The sequence below is a fragment of the Pantherophis guttatus genome, chromosome 2, assembly GCF_059756535.1.
Source record: "Pantherophis guttatus breed Tessera chromosome 2, ASM5975653v1, whole genome shotgun sequence".
NCBI classification, from domain to species: Eukaryota; Metazoa; Chordata; class Lepidosauria; order Squamata; family Colubridae; genus Pantherophis; species Pantherophis guttatus.
This window is the reverse complement of record NC_142064.1, coordinates 97,411,843-97,432,596: the sequence shown is the minus strand read 5'-3', so window position 1 is coordinate 97,432,596 and position 20,754 is coordinate 97,411,843.

Below are 20,754 nucleotides of genomic sequence, written 5' to 3'. Positions count from 1 at the left end.
TGCTGGGTTGCAAATATCATTTTGCCCTTTGAGTCTGGATCTCTTGATAATCCTAGTGGGTGAACAGGCAGAGGATCAGGTGCTACCTTTTTCCTTCTGAGTAGATATGCAGAGAAGAAGTTGATGCAGCTAGGGGCATCTATGGCAAGATCCCAAAAGCTCAGGTGACAACCATCACAGTGCAGTCACAACTCCCGTCTTGATTTTTTTAACACCTTCTTGTGGACATCCCATGTGCAACTGATGTCCTTCCTTGAGGGGGCAAGGAAAGTGTTGGAGGTGGGTTTTTTAAAAAAAATTATCCCATTTATTTATTTATTTATTTATTTATTTATTTATTTATTTATTTACAAATATTTATATGCCGCCTTCTCCCAAAGGACTCAGGGCTGCGAACTCAAGTTAAAAACATACAATAATGAAGGAAAATCCTAATTAAAACCAGTTAAAACAGGGATAAATAAATAATAAAACCCAAGAATCAGAATCAGCCCATTTGTTGAAACAGCCAAGTCTTTAGGCCTTAACGGAAGGAGCGGAGATGAGGCGCCGTCCGGAGCTCAGAATTTAATTGGAATGCGTCCTATTAAACCTTTTCCAGATAAAAATTCCTCCACTCCACCTCACCACCTTTGGTGTAAGCATAATAAACTAAATATAAAGAAATAGTTATTTGGGTGGCACTATTTTTTTTTAATGCTGTCCTCTGTAGACTATTTAGCAGATGGGGGTTTTTTCCCCCTTCGCCTTCCCATGCTGAGATCTGCACTTCTTGCAAGGAGGCCAAATTGAACAGCCACTTTTGAGTTCTAGCAGCTTCTCATTTTAAATCCATACCCTGGGAGTAAACTATATTCTCTTTTTTAAAAAAACCATTGAGACAAACACAGTCACAGGCCCCCTGCTCAAATCCAACCACTGGTTGCTTCAGCCATTGTGCTGGACAATATAATTAAACCCCCTCTGAGAAGCAGCCTAAAACAGGATCCAGTAAACATTTTAAAGCTTTGCTCCCAGATGTAGTACTTTACCTGCAAGAGCAAAGCCAGCTGAAAATTTCAACAACCTTTTGCTGAATAACCCCATTTCTGCAAAGCAGAAGGGACTGTCAGCAAAGTAGGGCACTGGTTCCTTTACAAATTGAGCAAGTCAGCATGTTCCCTATAATTAAGGGTGGGGATATTGCCTGATTCTGTAGGATTGCAAACAAGGGGCACACTCACACACTGTATCTGGCACAAATTGCTAAAACTCTTGTGGGGTTTTTTTCTTCTTCTTCTTTTCTTTAAGCATTCTGTAGGGCAGGAGATAAGTTTTCAAACTTCTGAGAGTACTTTTGATGCATCTGAATCCAGAAAGGGGCTAATTAAGTGGCCCAAGGCTGGAAGACATTGCTCTCCATTCTTTCCTGGAGCAGAAAGATTTATGCAAACTTCTACCAAAACTAATTTGCTTAATAGTGAAGTTGTAATTTTAATTCTGACAACACTGAAGACTTGGCTGTTCAAGCAAATAGGCTGACTCTGATTCTGGGTTTTATTATTTATTAGTTAATTTGGATTAAAATGGGATTTTGTTGTACATGTTTTTAACTTGTGTTTGCCACCCTGAGTCCTTCTGGAGAAGGGTGGCATATAAATACATTAAATAAATAAATAAATAAATAAATAAATAAATAAATAAATAAATAAACAAACAAACAAACAAACAAACAAACAAACACTCTGCCCCATGATCAAACTCTGTCTGTCAGTAAAGGCTCACCCTTCTGCTACCTGCCATTTCCCCTCTCTCTCTCTCTCTCTCTCTCTCTCTCTCTCTCTCTCATCCAAATAAATTTTAAATCCCCACAAAAGCCAACGTGATGAGGCAACTTTTTGGAGAAGGTAAGAGAGAGAGGCTGGGGGTTATTAAAAATTAAAGATTTTGATCCCATTAGCTGAGACAGCATTTCAGTAATTACATAAGTTTATAAGGTAACCCTGCAAGCATCAGTTATGCAATGGCAAGCTGGGGCCATTAGCTGTTCACGGTGTAGAGAATACCACAGGATTGGTTTCGCTTCTGACAGGCAATATAAACTGCAGCTCAACCAGTGCTCCAAGAAAACAGCAGGCATCTCCAGCTCTGTCTGGGCTGCATTAATTTCAAACAGGATTATTCATACCAATTACAGATTTTCAAGCAGTGGGACAGATTTGGCCTGCTGGGCTCATGCTGTTGGACAGCCTGGCTCATGGAGTATAATCTAGAGCTGTCTTTCCCCAGCCTGAGGCTTCCAAATTTGCCAGATCATAACTTCCAAGATTTCTGGCCAAAGTGGCTATTAGCCCAGAGTCGTGTTGGCTAATAGCAGTGCATCCAGTATATCTGATAGCTATCTGTTTGGAAACAAACCACAGTTTATTCCTATTTATTGGGAATTTTGCTGGCATATAGTGATATAGATCACTATATGCCAGCAAATTCAGATATAGTGATATCTGAATTTTCACTGCTAGACCTATTGTCCTATGTTTTCTCATGAATAATAGATAAATAGAGGGAAAGTAAAGTTTTATTGGGAGTCTTCATGATCTGCAACTATTACACTGCAAAAACATATGAACTTCAAAACTCGACCAGGGTAAATCAATAGGTGCAATTTATATAGACTTCGGTAAAGCCTTCGATTCAGTGGTACATGACAAGCTACTTCTAAAACTAAAATCTTATGGCATTTCCGGATTCCTGCATAAGTGGATAGCTGCGTTCCTATCAAACAGGCAGCAAGTAGTCAAAATAGGGAATGCCTTATCTAACCCTGCACCTGTTAACAGTGGTGTCCCCCAAGGCAGCGTTTTAGGACCCACACTCTTTATATAAATTACCTTTGCGATCATATTATAAGCAGCTGCGTTCTCTTTGCGGATGATGTAAAACTATTCAATACCACTGACAATGCTGCTACTCTACAAAAAGACCTCGACTATGTATCAGAATGGTCAAACAATTGGCAACTCCAAATCTCAACCAACAAATGCTCTGTCTTACCCATTGGCAAAAAAAAATCAGAACTCAAAATACAAGCTGGATGGATACGACCTCACTCTGTCAAAGACCTTGGTGTATTCCATCTCAAATGATCTAAGTGCCAGCTCACTGTAACAACATTGCTAAGAAAGCATTAAGAGTTGTTAACCTAATCTTGCATAGTTTCTTCTCCAGTAATATTGAACTGCAAACTAGGGCATACAAAACTTTTGCCAGACCAATTTTTGAATACAGCTCATCTGTCTGGAACCCGCACTACATATTGGACATTAATACAATTCTACAAGTCCAGAGATATTTCACAAGAAGAGTCCTCCACTCCTCTGCTCGCAACAAAATACCTTATACCACCAGACTTGAAATTTTGAGCTTAGACAACTTAGGACTTCGCCGTCTTCGGTCTGACCTAAGCATAGTACATAAAATCATCTGCTACAATGTCCTACCAGACAATGAATACTTCAGCTTCAACCAAAACAATACAAGAGCACACAATAGATACAAACTCATGGTAAACCAATCCAAACTAGACTGCAGAAAATACGACTTCAGTAACAGAGTGGTCAACGCCTGGAATGCACTACCTGACTCTGTGGTTTCTTCCCCAAATCCCCAAAACTGTAACCTTAGTCTGTCTACTGTAGACTTCACCCATTCCTAAGAGGTCTGCAAGGGGCGTGCATAAACGCACCAGCATGCCTACCGTTCCTGTCCTAATGTTTTCTTTTATTCGTATCCTTTTCATGTATTTATAATTATGTTTACACTTGTATCTGTCATAAAATACATTCTTGACGAAATACAAACCCATCAACTTGAAATCAGCCAGATCATTTGAGGAGGAACAATTTAGCAAAATGGCTTTTTCCCCTAAGTTTGCTTCCAAACTTCTGATTAATTCTTGAACACAGCTCGGCTGAATACAAATAGCTCTTATTCCTGACAAGACATGCATAACTGTGTCCAGATTATTTCTGCTTTACTTTGCTCACATAAATCCCGTTTTCTTTTTCACCTAGCTACACAAACACACACAGAGAAGATATACACTAGCTGCCTTTAAAAATTTATACTCTTTTGAAACTTTGATGGTGACAATAGCAAAAAATATTTTTTTAAAAAGACTTTAAAATAATCTACTAATTCAGTTTCAAAAGGAGGATTGCATGAATTGATATATGATACCTATATCATTTTAACAAGCCTAACAATAAGCCCTAAAAAAAATTAAGGTTGGGAATGGAACATTCAGGATACTATATTTTCAGGACAAATTGTGAAAAGTAACATTACCCAATCTCTACTCTACATGATAACAAAATTCTACCCCCAAAAAATCCCTCATTCTTCTAGAAATTGCAAGAGATATTTTAGTACTTGGGGATTTGAATGGGATTTCCCTCCTCCAAGACAAGTCATCTATTTCAGAAATAAATGCTAGAAAACTTTCTCTAAATGTCTTAGACCAGGGGTGGGCGGTTGTGGCTCTTTTACAACCTGTGGACTTCAACTCCCAGAATTCTTGAGACAGCTGTCTCAGAAATTCTGGGAGTTGAAGTCCACAAGTTGTAAAAGAGCCACAATTGCCCACTCCTGTCTTAGACTATATTACATTGTTATTTCTAGCTCAGCCTTGAAATGTGAAGTCCTTGGTAGAGTCCTTCAATTCTGAGCTACAAATATTTCCCTCTATTGTTATCTCTCTTAGATTCTTGGAGATATAGATACTCTGCAAGGAGAGATCATTCTGCTTTCTCGTCACTCTACGATTAATTCATTCTACGATTAACTACATTGAGAAATTTGTTAAATCAGCTCCGCACAAACACAAATTGAAATTATTTGCTGCTGATGTTGTATTTAAACTTACTTGTCCCACAGAATCGTTAATATTATTGATAGAATATGTACAGCAATGCAAGCTGGTCTTGGGTGACCACATTATTAAAAAGAAAACTCAAATGCTAAATCAATAAAAAGAAAACTCACTTGCTGATGTGCAATTTGACAGAGAATGAAAAGCAATGTGCCTATCCACCAACAGGCTTTAACATTCTGCTATTATTTCTGCTAAACAATAACTAAAATCAGTCTTCTTCTTCTTTTTGACAAACATAAGATTTATTTAAGAATATTTACTAATTTAAAAACATGTCAACAGATGTTTTTGAATGGAAAAGAAGTAAATACCTTGGTTAAAGAAAACTTCCTCTTTCAAAATGAATTCTGTTTCAAATAATTCCAATACAGTGCATTGTTTGGCACAGGAGAATAATGAATTCTATATGGTCCAATAAGAAGCCAAGGATTCAATTTAAAAATCAGCAGGGCTTGACTGAACAAGTGGTCTCATGGCTCCATATTTAAGTCTGTGTTATTTCGCTACCTGTTTAACATGATGTATTACATCTCCTTGTAGCTCTACCACTTATATAGAAAGGGTAAGTCTTCCTGAACGGCTATATAGAAATATTTGGACCAAAATTAACAGAAATAAACAAATTATAAGAGATTATGCAATGCTAAGTAACTTACCATCAACATTCTAAAGTAGACCAGACTAAGAAAACAATGCCATAAAGGTCTAAAACTACTTTTATTGAAGCAACTACCAGAATCATGCAAGTCTGAATATGCTTCCGCCTCCCGCCCTTTATCATCAGTCCATTAGGGCGGGGCTTAGCTGTTTCTTGGGTTCCTCTTGTCTGATTGCAGGGTTTTCTCCATCCTTCAAAGCCAGTCTCTATGTCCTCTACACTTACTGAATGTTGGGGATAAATACAGGAAAAGAATAAATGTCTGAGGAGATTCTCAGTCATCCAGGTCATAGTTGTCCCAAAGGTGCTTTTTGGAAGGCAACTAGACTACCTTTGTTTTTTCTATGAAGACATTTTGCTTCTCAAGCAAAACATCTTCACTGAAAAAAACAAATAAAGTTTAATTGCCTTCTAAAAAGCATCTTTGGAAAAAGAATAAATACAGATTTTTTCCCCTCTTGCTTCATTCTTAAATATTTATTTTTACAAAGAGGAAGGCTTAAATAAATTTGGTTAGTGGAGAAATAATTTGTTTACATTACAAATTTATTGATAAGAGGACAAATATAAAAAATATAAAATTTATTGATAAGAGGACAAATATAAAATCTTTTAAGTCTCTTGCTATTGTATACAGCATTCTTCTATATTTAATTGGTTTTAGTATTCAAATAAGCAGCGCAGCAGTAAAAATTTACGGAAACAAAGAAATTTGAGAAGTATGAATGAATTTGAAAAACTAATAAGCACATACTATTGATCATTTCTAAGGCATGATTTATAAAATGTTAATGAAGTATGATTCATATTACAAACAAGTTACAGATTGTATAATTAAATAAATGCAAAACATAGATATAGTTAGAGAGCTGCAACAATGAGAATCTTAATGAAAGTAGAATATTAAATTTACTGCAAACACTATACCCATGGAGAACTGATATGTTTTACTGTGATAGTAGTCCAGTCTAGATTGCTGCAATGAATAATTCTTTTCCTGAAAAAAAGTTTGAAATGTAATGAGCAGTTGTTGATGAACATGTTTCATGTTTCATTCTCTGGAATGGAAGAAATTTTAAAAATTAACAATCACATTTTAACTGGAGATATTATTATAAAATTTTAACAAACCATATGGTATCCCTTCAAAAATATAATGAAGTGCAACCTATTAAGAACACTGGATTCACTCAAATCCTCACCTTCTTAATCACATTGGGATATAATAAATTTACAATTAAAGAGAGATCTTTGGACCAGCAGGATAAAATAAAAAGCCAGTTGGTGAGTCAACATTCATTTCAGATTAAAGAAAGAAAAAAGGGAAATAATAATTTCAGGAACTTTCAATTAATATCACAAAGCTTAATAAAAATCTGATCTAAGAAAACTACAAATAGATACCAAGAACACTTTAAATTGGAAAGATTAATATTTTGGCAAAAGTACTTTGATACCGTTTGGAGATAATTAGAAAAATTATCCTTTGTGGAAATGCTGATTGTTTAATGTCAAAGGGAAAAGGTAATTGCTGAATTTTACAAAACAAAGATATAAATATAATATGAGATAGATTATATAACCAGAATACAGTGCTAGATTGGACTCAAACCTTAAGGACGTAGAAAGCGGGGGGGCTACATACTGGTACCTTTTTTTCTTTTAACTTTTTAACTGACTCATTTTTGGATTATATATAACAGAAAGCAGCAAAACTTGGTGAAGGGAGAAGAGGATCATTAAAGCAACTGACAGAAAAGGGTATTCCTCCAGAGATATTACCAAAAATGTTTGAACAGATGGGGAAGAAAGTATCTGAATCTATCCAATATGTTAAAAGTGATCTGGCTACATTTGAAGGGAGAATGAAAGAATAATTTGTAAAGAGGAAAGAGGAAAATAAAAGAAGCTCAAAAATTGAAAAATCCTTAGAACAACTGGCTGGAGAAGTAAAACAAATTAAACTGCACTGAGGTATGCACAGAGAGAGAAAGATTCTGAAATATCCAACCTGGAGAAAAGGCTGGTGAAGCTGACAGAATTTGCAGTGATGGCAAAAAAAATGATTTTCATGATTAAGGAAAACACAACTACATTTATCAGTGACTGGAAACCCTTTATGGGCTTTTTGCTGAAAACAAAGAAAAAATGTGATTTATGGGTTTGACAATTAGAAAGGTTCAAATGTGAAAATAAGGGAGCCATAATATAACTATGAAGAGAGGGGATAACATATAAATGCCTTTATGACTACTGTAAAGAACATCAGTTTTCTTTCTTTCTTTTTTTCTTGTTAACTTTTCACTTTTCTTCCTTTTCCTTTTTTTTTAAATTTGTATTGTTTTTAGTCTGGAAAAAAAACTGTAATAAAAATTAATTTTATATATGTACAGTACTGAATTGGCATTTTATACATCGTATTAATGTGGCTGCAAGGATTTAGTATACCTTTCATTGGAAAAGACCTTTGATTATCTCTTTGGAAGACGAAACAGTGGGAGTATACATCTAAGTACAACTAAAGTACATCTAAAACAACTTTGGTTTTTTATTAAAAAACTTTTTAAAAACTAAAAAAATAATAACTTTGGTTTTTAAAAAAAACCTGACACAGACTTTAAATTCAAATTGGAGACCATTTTCAATTTATAATCTTATTCATGGAATTGTGCTGCATCCAAAATTCAGTTTCTAGCGCTCATATTTTAAGTGATGGTATAATTTATAATATTAATGGAATGTATTATTTACTACTTATAGCTTCTTTTATGGCTTGAACAATATTAATCAAGCGTATCTTAGTTTAAAACCCAAGAGAGAGATATGTGGATTTTGACTAGAAAATGGATATTAAATATCTCATAATAGGTTGCTAGTGATGTATTGGAATATATTTATGATATTTCAGATTGGTTATTTATTCACCCATATCCTTGCCTGATTGTATTTGCTGTGTTATTTATTCCTTGTATTCTTTTAAAATATACAGTAAAGAATTTTAAAAAGGACAAGGTATAATTAAGTAATTTCCTCTCTCCTATTGCAGATTGTGATTTTTCTGGTACTAAATATATAAATGAAAGAATATATGAATTAAAATGAAAAAATCTGAGGCATAGCTTTTGACTACACAAGTATAACAAATAGATGCATCTAAAATGATATGATACGTGGTGTTGTACATATGGGAAGAAATCCTTTCTCAAGATGTTCAGATATGAAAGAGTTAATCAAACTTTGATCTGTCAATCTAGATGATGGACAGGGACTTTCAGTGCCCAGGAAAATTGAACAAATAAGTGTACAAAAATATCCCTCTTTGAAGAGCATAAAGAGGACAGCAGTTCCATTTTGCCTTTGTTCTTTCTGCATCCTTAGGAGAAAATGTTACCTCTTCCCAGACTAGCTCAAAAAAACCTTTCCCCAACCTGGAAAACATCTGAAGAATTAAAATAATTAGCTATAAGGAATAGTGGAGCTAGATATGGATTAGGATCCTTTCATTAAGGAATTTTAGTCAGATTAGTCTGAATTGTTTCTTTGCATCCTGAATCCCATTTTGTTCTATCTGTATTGATTATGTGTATTCTTCTCTGGAAAAGTAGTGCTTTCCCTTTCCGATTAACAGATTAACACAGTTGGAAGGGACCTTGTAGGTTATCTAGTCCAACTCTCCGCCCAAGTAGGGGGGTTGGACTACACCATTTCTGATAGATAGCAATCCAGTCTCTTCTTGAAAGCTTCCAGTGATGAAGCTCCCACAACTTCTGAAAGCAAGCTGTTCAGAAGTTTGATTGCTCTCACTGTCAGAAAATTTATCCTTATTTCCAGGTTGAATCTCTCCTTGTTCAGTTTCTATTCATTATTTCTTGTCTGGCCTTCAGGTGCTTTGGAAAATAGCTTGACCCCCTCCTCTCTGTGGCAACCCCTCAAATATTGGAACACTGCTAGCATGTCTCCCCTGGTCCTTCTCTTCACTAGACTAGCCATGCCCAGTTCCTGCAACCATTCATTGTATGTTTTGGCCTCCAGTCCCCTAATCATCTTGGTTGCACATTTTCTAGAGTCTCAACATCTTTTTTATAGTGTAGTGACCAAAACTGGATGCTCTCATATTCTTCAATTTTCAATCAGTTCCTTAACCTTAATTTAGATAATAAAAGATGTGTATCTTCTGCTAAGTGGTACTCTTATTTTGACAGGAAATTTAACATTACACACACTCCTGTTCGGCTGAGTTACCAGAAAACTGAGAACTGACCGTAGGTTGGGGTTTTTTTTACTCTCTTCCTATTGAATAAAAGGGTAAAAGAGTGGATTTCTGGTAAAAGAGTGGATTGTGACAATATTCCGAACAAGTCAATCTGAGGAGTGTGGAAGATGCAACACTAGGGGCCAGAGTGGTATTCAGCAGGTTCTGACCAGTTCTGGAGAACCGGTAGCGGAAATTTTGAGTAGTTCGGAGAACCGGTAAATACCACCTCTGACTGGCCCCGCCCCCATCTATTCTCTGCCTCCTGAGTCCCAGCTGATTGGGAGGAAATGGGGATTTTGCAGTAACCTTCCCCTGGAGTGGAGAGGGAATGGAGATTTTACAGTATCCTTCCCCTGGAGTGGGGTGGGAATGGAGTGTTTACAGTAGTCTTCCCCTGCCACGCCCACCAAGCCATGCCCACAGAACCGGTAGTAAAAAAAATTTGAATCGCACCACCGACACACACACTTGGAGGAGCAAGTGGGGCCAGTCCACCACTTCCCTGTGCATGTGTTTACAAACACTTTACACATCAAAAGAAAGTTAAGGAAGTATCAGCTGTATCTGACAGTGTTTAATGAGCTATTGTTAAATGGCCATGCGTAGATATAGAAAGCTTCAGCAGAACTGATTGCAGAAGTTTGTCAGAGAGGATGGTTTGTCAAAGAAGTTTATAAAATGACACAAACTGAAGTCTCCACAAGCTGGCAGCATCAGCTACTGATGCTTATCACTGCATTATTCATGCTCTGCTGCTCAGGTCTCCTCAGTGTTTATATGAGCAACTGTTTTGCCCATCTGTGGTTGCATATGCTTAGTTTTTCTTTTTTTAAAAGCTACCGGGAATTTTTAGAAGGATCCAGAACTGCTGCCAGGAAATGTACAGTGGGGAAAGAAGCTGGAAGCAAGGGTCTAGCAATCCAGGTAAACTGGTAAAAGAAGTCCTTGACGTATGACCATAATTGAGCCAAAATTTTCTGTTGCTAAGTGAGACAACTGAGTTTTGTCCCATCTTACAACCTTTCTTGCCACAATTGTTAAATGAATCACTCCAGTTGTTAAGTGAGTAACATGGTTCTAAAGTAAAGCTGGCTTTCCCATTGACTTTGCGTGTCAGAAAGTCGCAAAAGGTGATCGTGACATGATCCCAGGACACTGCAACCATCATTAATACGAGCCATTTGCGAAGCATGCAAATTTTGATCACATGACTATGGGGATGCTGCAATGGTTGGGTGAAAAATGGTCATAAGTCACTTTTTTCAGTACCATGTTGACTTTGAATGATCGCTAAACAAATGGTTGTCAGTCGAGGACCTACAATTGTATCTAAAATTGCAAGCGGCTTAATTGTTGGAGAAAGAAAGAAGTGTGCTGCTTTTTGTGTTTCTGTGTGCCCCAGTATCGCTCTGCAAAAATCAAATTGCCTATTGAGTCTTGCAAATTCAAGGGGGCTGTTAAGTTTTGCAAAAGTTTTGCGCTCTCCCCCAAAGATACACCAAAACAGAGTCATCAGTGATGACTCAAATGCTACAATACATCAGCATTTTCAAATAACTCAAATGCTGCAATACATCACACTTTCTAAGCTAGTAACACTACATTGGAATAGAAATAACTGTAGCAAGTAGTCAAGGATTCAGCCATTTTCCTAACAGAATATAGTATGAATAGCATTACAAAGCAATTTTCCCCTGCTTTAATTACTTATTTTGTTTTGCCAGTTCAAACTGGTTTTCCAAAAGTTTGGAACACTGTAGCAGTGGTTCAGAAAGGCTAAAGTAGACTTTTGAAATAAATTTCAGCCACCTGAAAATCTAGGAAGTGGCATTGTTAACCCACAAAGATGTAGATTATATTTTCCCAAGCCAATGCCCTATGTAGTATCTTGGACCACATTTTCCACAATTCCCAGTCACTATCCATCCAAACTACAGGAAGTTTTAACGCAGTGTATCTAGAAGCTGCCAAATGGGGAAAAAACTCTATGTATATAGTAGATATAGAATAGTGTTGTTAGTTGCGAAGTCGTGTCTGACTCATCGTGATCCCATGGACAGTGTTCCTTCAGGCTTTCCTGTCCTCTACCATCCTCTGGAGTCCATTTAAGCTCATGCCTACTGCTTCAGTGACTCCATCCAGCCACTTCATTCTCTGTCATCCCCTTCTTCATTTGCCCTCAATCTTTCCCAGCATTAGGCTCTTCTCCAGTGAGTCCTTACTTCTCATTAGGTGGCCAAAATATTTGGGTTTCATCTTCAGGATCTGGCCTTCTAAAGAGCAGTCAGGGTTGATCTCCTCTAGGACTGACTGGTTTGATCACCTTGTAGTCCAAGGGACTCGCAGGAGTCTTCTCCAGCACCATAGTTCAAAGGCCTCAATTCTTTGGCACTCAGTCTTTCTTATAGTCCAACTTTCACAGCCATACATTGCAACTGGGGAAAATAGTCTTGACTATACGCACTTTTGTTGGCAGGGTGATGTCTCTGCTTTTCAGTATGCTGTCTAGATTTGCCATATAAAATAGTAGAGTAGATCTATGCTTGGGATAGATGCAGTCAATGAGTTGATTCCAGTGTTTCCAAAAGTAGAAGAGTATTCAAAGAGATTGTCCCTTTAGGGGGGAGGCTGGTTTCCCTTGATCCCTTGGCTACCTAACCCTGGATATCTAATATTTGTTATGCAGAATTAGAGAGTTCCCCAAAAGTTGTTTGGATGATTTGGAGGAGGAACTATCTGGGCAAAGGAGATCTGGCAAAAGAAAAGAAAACATCCTTGAAATCACAACTCTTCTGCAAGACATGGGGAAGGAGGCTTTGGAAATTGAGGAGGCAGAAGGAAAGGGTACCAAACCACTCTGTATTGCAAATAGTTCATCAAAATTATCTAGCACTCCTTAGAGTGGGGCTAACACAAGGGTGTCAAACTCGCGTCGTCACGGTGGCATCACATGACATATCAGAACTTTTTTTCCCTTCCCTAAACCGGGCATGGGCATGGCCAGCACATGATGTATCCGGGCCGTGGGCCGCAAGTTTGACAGCCCTGGGCTAACTGAATAGTGGCCTTCTATATTGATCATCTTTTAAAAAGAAGGAGGTGAAGCTGATTGATCAATCCATCTGTCCAGAGAGTGTTCGGGGCTTGCGTCTTCCATGGATTGGTTTGAATCTATGGGCATTCAAGCACACTGGTAGTCCTGATTCAGGATGGCCACTTCCTTTTTCTGACAGGCATTTCATCTTTAATAGTTATTGGCCAGGCAGATGCAGTGTGCTTTAGCCAACTGACAGATTCCTTCCTTCCTTGCATTAGGTTATTTCTAGGTAATCAATGAGCAACAATTCTTCTCCCTTTTCCATCTCATTATGGAACTGCTCCTAATTTGGTGAAAGCACCTGCTTTTCATGTCTAGTTCAAAATTCATTATCTTATATCCCCTGTTACGAATTCTCTGGGTGCAGCAGGTAGAAAATACCCAATTGAGACATTGCATTGCTTTACTCCTTGATAATATTTGGCAAGAGAAGCCTGTGACCTGACTTCCTACAAGACAGCATCATCTGTAATCCTGTGCAGAAGACCAATGAAAGGGTATAGTTGACACAAAAAGATTAATATAGTTATCTTCCTTGTCCCCCATCCACTCCACTTTGCATTTTTAAAGTTTGCTACAGAATTATAAAATGAAACATGGTGTTTATAACTTCAAATTATTCCACCAATGTACAAAGAATGCCAAATTTCTGTCATTGTTCTATCATTCATTCTTTTCCCAAAAGGTTTGATGTTCTTTTATAAAAGTTTTTTATTTTTATTTCTCATAAAACATATATAAATCTACAATTTCTTTAATCATTCATATCACACATATTATCTTCTAAAATACTTGTTTATACAATGAAAGCAGGTGTTAGCATTAGGGAGGGAGAAAAAATACACTTTATAAAAATGTATCAAGTGTTCAACTCTTAAATTACAAAATACAGAATACATTTCTAGACTGAAATGACACATTTCATATTCTTGTGACATACGTAAACAAATTATCATCATCATCATCATCATCTGCCACATAATATCCCAGATTTTAAAAATGCTCATAAAAAAGGTAAAACATGTCTGGTTAGTGGCTGTTGCAGGACCTGGAGACAGCAGAAGAGAAGAGAAAGAACTGGAGAAAATAAAGAACTGCAAATAGAAGTAGAATGACTATGGCAAAAGAAAGCAAAGATACAGTAGTACCAATAGTAACAGGTGCTTTGGGTGCAATCCAATGCCACCTGAACACCATCAGCATTGACCAATCACCGTCAGTCATTGCAATTGCAAAAGACAGCTATACTTGGAACAGCTTACATCTGCAACGATGCCTTTAACACCATCATATATCAACATCTGCCTATCCCAGGTCCTTGGAAAGGACTCAGTAGGTGGATAAAAATGCCGGATCCAGTCTAAACGTCCAGCTGACTGCAACCAATCATCATCATCATATTTAATAAAAAGCCTTGAAACAAAATACTTGCTACAGAAAAAGTGACATACAAAAATTGTAGACTTTAGTATAAAGAGGGAAAGGGTGGGATTTATTTATCTATCTATCTATCTATCTAATTATTTATTTATTTATTAAAAGATAAACACACAGATTGCTATAGAAATCCAACCAAAACAAACCTAGGATGGAAAAGATTTAAACGTAAGTTAAACAAAAGTGACAGATACATTCATTTGTAATTTAGAGCTGCGTTACTGGGTATCTATTAAAGATCCATTCTAAAGTCATAGAGCTTTCTGGCCCTGCACTGGTCATCATCTGCATGCAGTTGATATAAAATTAAGGATGGGCAGCATCTACTTCATACTTTCTCTTCTTCTTTTGATGTGCCTAGAAAAACCATCACAAATGAATGTCCCTTTCCATGAATGGCAAGAAAGAGATGGAGCCACTCAGAACAGCAACCCAAGCTCTTGCTCCCAACCATGAAACTCTTCAGTCTGGTCCCTTTTGAGTGCCTTGTGCTACCACTTCTGCCATTGACTATGCTGGTTGGAGGACAATATGATATGATATGTAGTCCAACATTCCTGGGAGACATCCCATTGGAAGAAAAAAAAAGCTGCGTTCAAGCTATCTCAAACAAGCAGCCATTTAAACTGAGTTGGATAACAACTTCTTGTTCTTGTTTCTTTGGCTATCAAACTCATGACCCAATTACAACAAAATATTTCATGTTTCAAAAATCAAAGTACCCGAAAAAGCTAAATATAAAGTTTATAAATTCCCTTGTTTCAGAAATGCAATCCATTCTGTCTTTCTTGCAACAGATAAATCATCTATAATTCATAAATATTTGTTAATCAATTTTTTTAGAAAGTCAGTTTGATACAGTGGTTAAGGTATGAGGCTAGAAATAAGGAGACTATGAGTTTTAGTCTGCCTTAGGGACAAAGACAGCTGGGTGACCTTGAGCCAGTCACTCTCTCTCAGCCCTAGGAAGGAGGCAATGACAAACCACTTCTGAAATCTTGTGAGGAAACTGCAGGGATGTATCCATGCAGTCTTCAGGAGTCAAGATTGATTTGAAGAAAGAGAAAGAGGGGAGGGAGATTAGATGATAGATGATGGATGGATGGATCAGATATCTAGGATTCTGGTTTACATGTTTAATTATTAGAAATCACCATTACATACAGCTCCATACAGCTTTCCCATTTTAAATGCTGAAGATCTAGTCCCCACTCCAAGCAGAAGACGGAAACCAAAACACATTTTGCATTACACAGTAATGAGCTTTTCTTGCCCTTTGACTATTTTTTTTTAATGACTGAAAGTTGTGAGTACACTATTGGCTCAACTCTTTTGAGTGCTTATAATACAGCACCATTTTTTTTTACAACATACAGTGCAATTACTGTGTCTTTCTGCATTTAGGAGCATCCCAAGGGAAGCATATTTCACAAAACGCTAGAGACAATATTGATTTCACTGAGCCTTTTGCATTTGCTAAACAGTTGGCCTCCGCCATGATCAATCCATAAATGACAGAGATGAACATTTGTGTACCCTGTCCATAAACACATTGGCCCTCAGTAAAGCAAATCCAATAAGGAACCACCTCTGAAATAGATCATGTATGAGGGCTGCCTGATAGCTTGTGCCTCAAACCTTCAGGTTATCTTAATACAATTCTGTTGATTTACCCATACTAATGCACTTTATAGGTAAGACCTGAAAGGGAGGGAACAGGCCTATACCTTCCTCCCAGATTAGTCTTGTTATATAATTGAATTTTTCTGATTACACTGCTATAGATGGTGAAGGGACTTGGAGTTGTCTCTGTAATGTGCCATTGAATATTTTCAGTGCACCAATTCCAGTAACATTTTGCCTTTCATAGTAGAGGAAGGTCAGAACTTAAAGGCCAAGAGAACCTGTGGCTTTCCCCAGTTGGATTCTCACTCCCATCAGCCACATCTGGCATAGTCAAAGGGATTGTTTTTTGTTTTTTTAAAAAATATTTTTTTAAGTTTTTAATTAAAGACAAAACACAAAACACAAAATCACACCCAGTGTATAATACAAAAAAGGGATTGTGACCATTGTATGGAGAACGAGAGCTTCCCTGTTCCTGCCTTAAAATATTTGACAAATGAAAAAGAGACTTTGCTTGCTTACTTGTTTCCCTGCTTATACTAATGAGAGCATCTGGCCCTTCACACCCCCAACCCTCTCAGAGTTCTAGTGAAGTCTCTTGTATTCATTGGCTTTCTAACAGACATGTGTGGACAGCTTTAGAAGCTGCGTTTTAATAAAGCTGACCACACTCATTTTCTGAAAAGGATTTAGCTGATCCTTGGTGATGCAGGCTTCTCAGTGGTGTTCCACAACTAAATCTGCTCCAGGCATGTAATGTCACTGCACTGAGTGTTTTTTTTCTTGCTGGCTGCTTCTTTTGTTTTGTTCTAAATTTTCCATATAGCCTGTTTAACATCAGGAAACACAAACAGTTGGGTAGAATAAATAAGCTGCAAACCTAATATTTTGCATCTTGCACCTTTACAGAAATAACCTAATCAGGAGGGGGCTTCAGAAATTTTAGCAAGGGGTTCTCTGCCCGGTTGCTGGGTGGGCGTGGCCATGATGGGCATGGCCTAGTCGGCCTCCTGCACCACATTTTTGCCCTCCCCAGGCTCCAGAGGCTTTCCTGGAGCCTCCGGGAGGATGAAAATGGCCTCCTTCCCGATCTTCTGGTAGGCCTGTTTTTCACCCTCCCCCAGCCCCCGCACACACCCTGCACTTACCTCAGGGGTGAAATCTAAAAAATTTTGCTACTGGTTCTGTGGGCGTGGCTTAATTAGTGGGCGTGTCTTGTTGGTCAGGCGACTGGGTGGACATGGCTTGTTGGTCAGGTGGGCCTGGCCAAGTCGACGTCACTTCGTTGCCCTTTTTTAACCTACAAAACACAACACAACACAACTGGCTCACCCACAATGTAAAAGCAGCTGTGCTAGACCCAAAATGGCCCCTGCAACAAGCAGGAACCTCACACAGTCACAAAAAGTCCAAAAAACCAACTTTCACACTTTACACACACAAAATTCCACATACAGCTTTGTGAGATTTTGTCTGTTTGTGTAGTTAGAGTGAAACACTACAGAAACACACTAAATCTCAGAAACTTGCACAAATATTATTTTATTTTATTTTTATTTTTATATAAAAGCAGCTAAATTTAAAACTTCCTAAACTTTAAATGCCTAGGTCTAAAAAAAGAACAACTAAAAAAAACCCCCAATTAACTATTTTTTTTAAAGCTCCCAAAGGGGAAAAAAATTTACAGGCAGGCAGGCAGGCAGGCAGAAAGAGCTGCTCACCGATGAGCTTGATTGCAGGCAGGGAGATTCAGTTGCTTGCTGATGCAATCGATTGCAGGGATTATAGCAAGCGAAGCAAGGCAGGCATGCAAAGGTAAGCAAGCTGGAGGCTGGGGGGGGAAGGGATTTTTGCTACTGGTTCTCTGAACTGCCCGCCGCCATCGCTACCTACTTGCCCGAGCCGGTCCGAACCGGGAGCATTTCACCCCTGATTTACCTGCATCCAAAACAGGCCGTGTGGGGAGTCCTGGGAGGGGCAGGGTGGGGTGGGCAGGGCAGGGCCAGCCAGGAGTGGGATTTGTGGGTTTTCTGAACTGCACAGAATCTTAGCTAGAGGTTCTCTCAAACCCCTGCGAATCCCCAGCAGCTCACCCCTGAATCTAACACTAAGCAAATAAGTATCTTCATTCCTAGAATGGACACTGAATAGCAATTACCTAGAGATTTTTTTATCAAAGTGAACTAATTAAGCATAAATGTGATTGGCTCTTTTTTGTCTCTGCTTGCTAGATTGGACTCTGCACTTCATAGTTCAACTCTTAACTTTCAGACAGTGTGACCCCTGCTGTTAGTGATGACAAGTTTTGACCCACTAGTCAATAAATCTATGTTTTATTTTCTTGTTTCTGGTTTTATAATAGAAGTATTGTATATCATAACACAAAAAGAAAATTGTTATGTACATGGTCATACAAATATGGTCATTCCAATTATAGAATATTTCCACCAACAATATTTATGGTCTTACAGATAATTATATGAGAGGGAATGAACTGGAAGAGGGTTTTGACATTTTGAAACAAATGAGCCCCAGCTAAAACGTATCCCTTTTCCCTCTATTTAATTTAAAGATTTTGACATTGTATGTATTGTATTTTACCAATAACAAATAATCTAAAACTGCAAAATCCATGGCAAGATTGCAAGGAAAGAAGGGAGCAATAAAACTGACAGAACAGGAAGTTGGAAAGGTGTCATTTTATCTAGCAATTAAATTGTGCCAATGCATCTTTTTTAATTGACTGTAAAATAAGGCTTCTTTTTCATACTTTACCTGAAAATTGGGTACATTCATTTGGAAGACTGCAGAGAAGTACAAATCCCCAATATTATTAAATATACAGAAGTTAGAAGCAGAATAAATTCATTGGGAAGTCTAGCTGAAAGTGAAGGGTGGGTGCGTTCCCTCTGTAATTGCCTATAAAACAAGGCCTTTTGGTTCTGACTACCTGAAAGTTGGCAGTCAGGTCTGACAGCTATTTGAGGAGGTAAGAAAGTTTTTTAAATGTAGGCAGGAAAAGACTAGTTTATTCATCTTCTGATGTCATTAGAAAAAAATGAAACTTAATGAATGACTGCAATTCAAATTCATGAGTACTGAAACAAATGAATTTTGAAATGAGATGAATTATTTTCTCTCTCTCTCTCTCTCCCTCTCTCTCTCTCTCTCTCTTCTTTCTCTCTCTCCCTCTTCCCCCCTATACCTGCAAATATAAGTATATTAAACTTATCATCCACCTACTCTTGTGTTGGGAGACTAAGACCCAGAGAATCAGAGAATGGAAGATTCTGTTATACCGCCTTGAGCTCCTGAAAAAATAGTAGGCTATAAGTCTTTAATGCTGGGAAAGATGGAAGGAAAGAGAACCAGCAACCAGGTGGATGAACTCAGTAACAATGGTGATGATGCCCTGTTGGAAGACCTGAAAGACCAGGTTAGGGACAGATCCTCATGGAGAAAATCTAGGTGGTCGCTAGGAGTTGGCGATGATTTGATGGCATGCAATCAAACTAATTCACTAACCAAGTAATTCACCCTCTCTGTTTTTGTGTTCATAAACTTTAGTAAGAGTGCATTATAATTGCATTCTTCCAAATTCACATTTGATTTCAAACATCAGTGAGTATAAATAAAAGTTCAGTTTTAGCTTGGCTGCCAAATCTTCCACCGAGAAGCCACATCACTGGTTCCTTGCATAGCAGGAGATAGAATATGACTCCATTGCAAATCTCTGTAACATGAGGAGGAAGTCACCACAGGGATCCTCCATGATTAAACATACCCTTTAGAATTCAAGCTATTATTACCATATAATCTTCAATGCTAAGGCTGGCAATTTCTCCCTTGGTTGCTTCTTTAGATCTGCATGCACAGAGTGGTTGGATGCCTTAAGGAAATCTATGCTCCAAAGCTAAAGACAACAATTTTCTGGCTCATTGTAATTTTGGTGCATAAATTACTTCGAAGCACAGCAGCAATCGTAACAAATAATGATAACTTTAGGCTCTGGAGTTGGGTCAAAAGCAACTGATCTGAACCGTATTCCTGGGTGAATAAATCTTAAGAATCCATTTACTCTGGAAAACTTCATCTTTTTAAGCGAATACTTTTAATATTTTTGAGTAAATTCTATGCAAATGTAAATAATTTGTGAAGCATGTTTTGATTTACAGGTAGTTAAATACTTTGGTTTTTAAGAAACACCTTAAAAGAAAAATTCAGGACATAGAGTTCCATAAATTTCATAGGACTATTACCCGATAAAATAATATACACTACTAAGTGTACAAATTCAAATCATTGATTGTTTTATTTTTATTAGGGTTAGGGTTGTGTTATTTTGAGTTGAAAATATGGTCTTGACTGAAGTGATTTGAGTTTGAAAAGGCTCAGTTTCAAATCACAGGTATTTTCAGTTTAAATTATTTCCAGAGTAGTCAGAACTTCCATTTCAGACTTGAAACAACTATTTAGAAGCTCAAAATAATTTGTGCTTCCCTAAACTTTACTTCTAGCTAACTTAAATTACTTGTGAATCAAAATACAGTTTTGAACTTTCTTCACAATTTCTATGAATGAGGAGCAGAACACAGAAATGGGGTGAGAGAAAGCAGGATGTTTAATGCTTTCACTGAGAGATTTACCTCCAAACCAGAAATAAATGAAGTTAACAGAGCTCCAAGTTATAATATTTTTGTACATGATGCACAAATACTTATCAAAAACTACTTTCCATTTTTTGGTCCTGCAGCTACATTTACACGCTA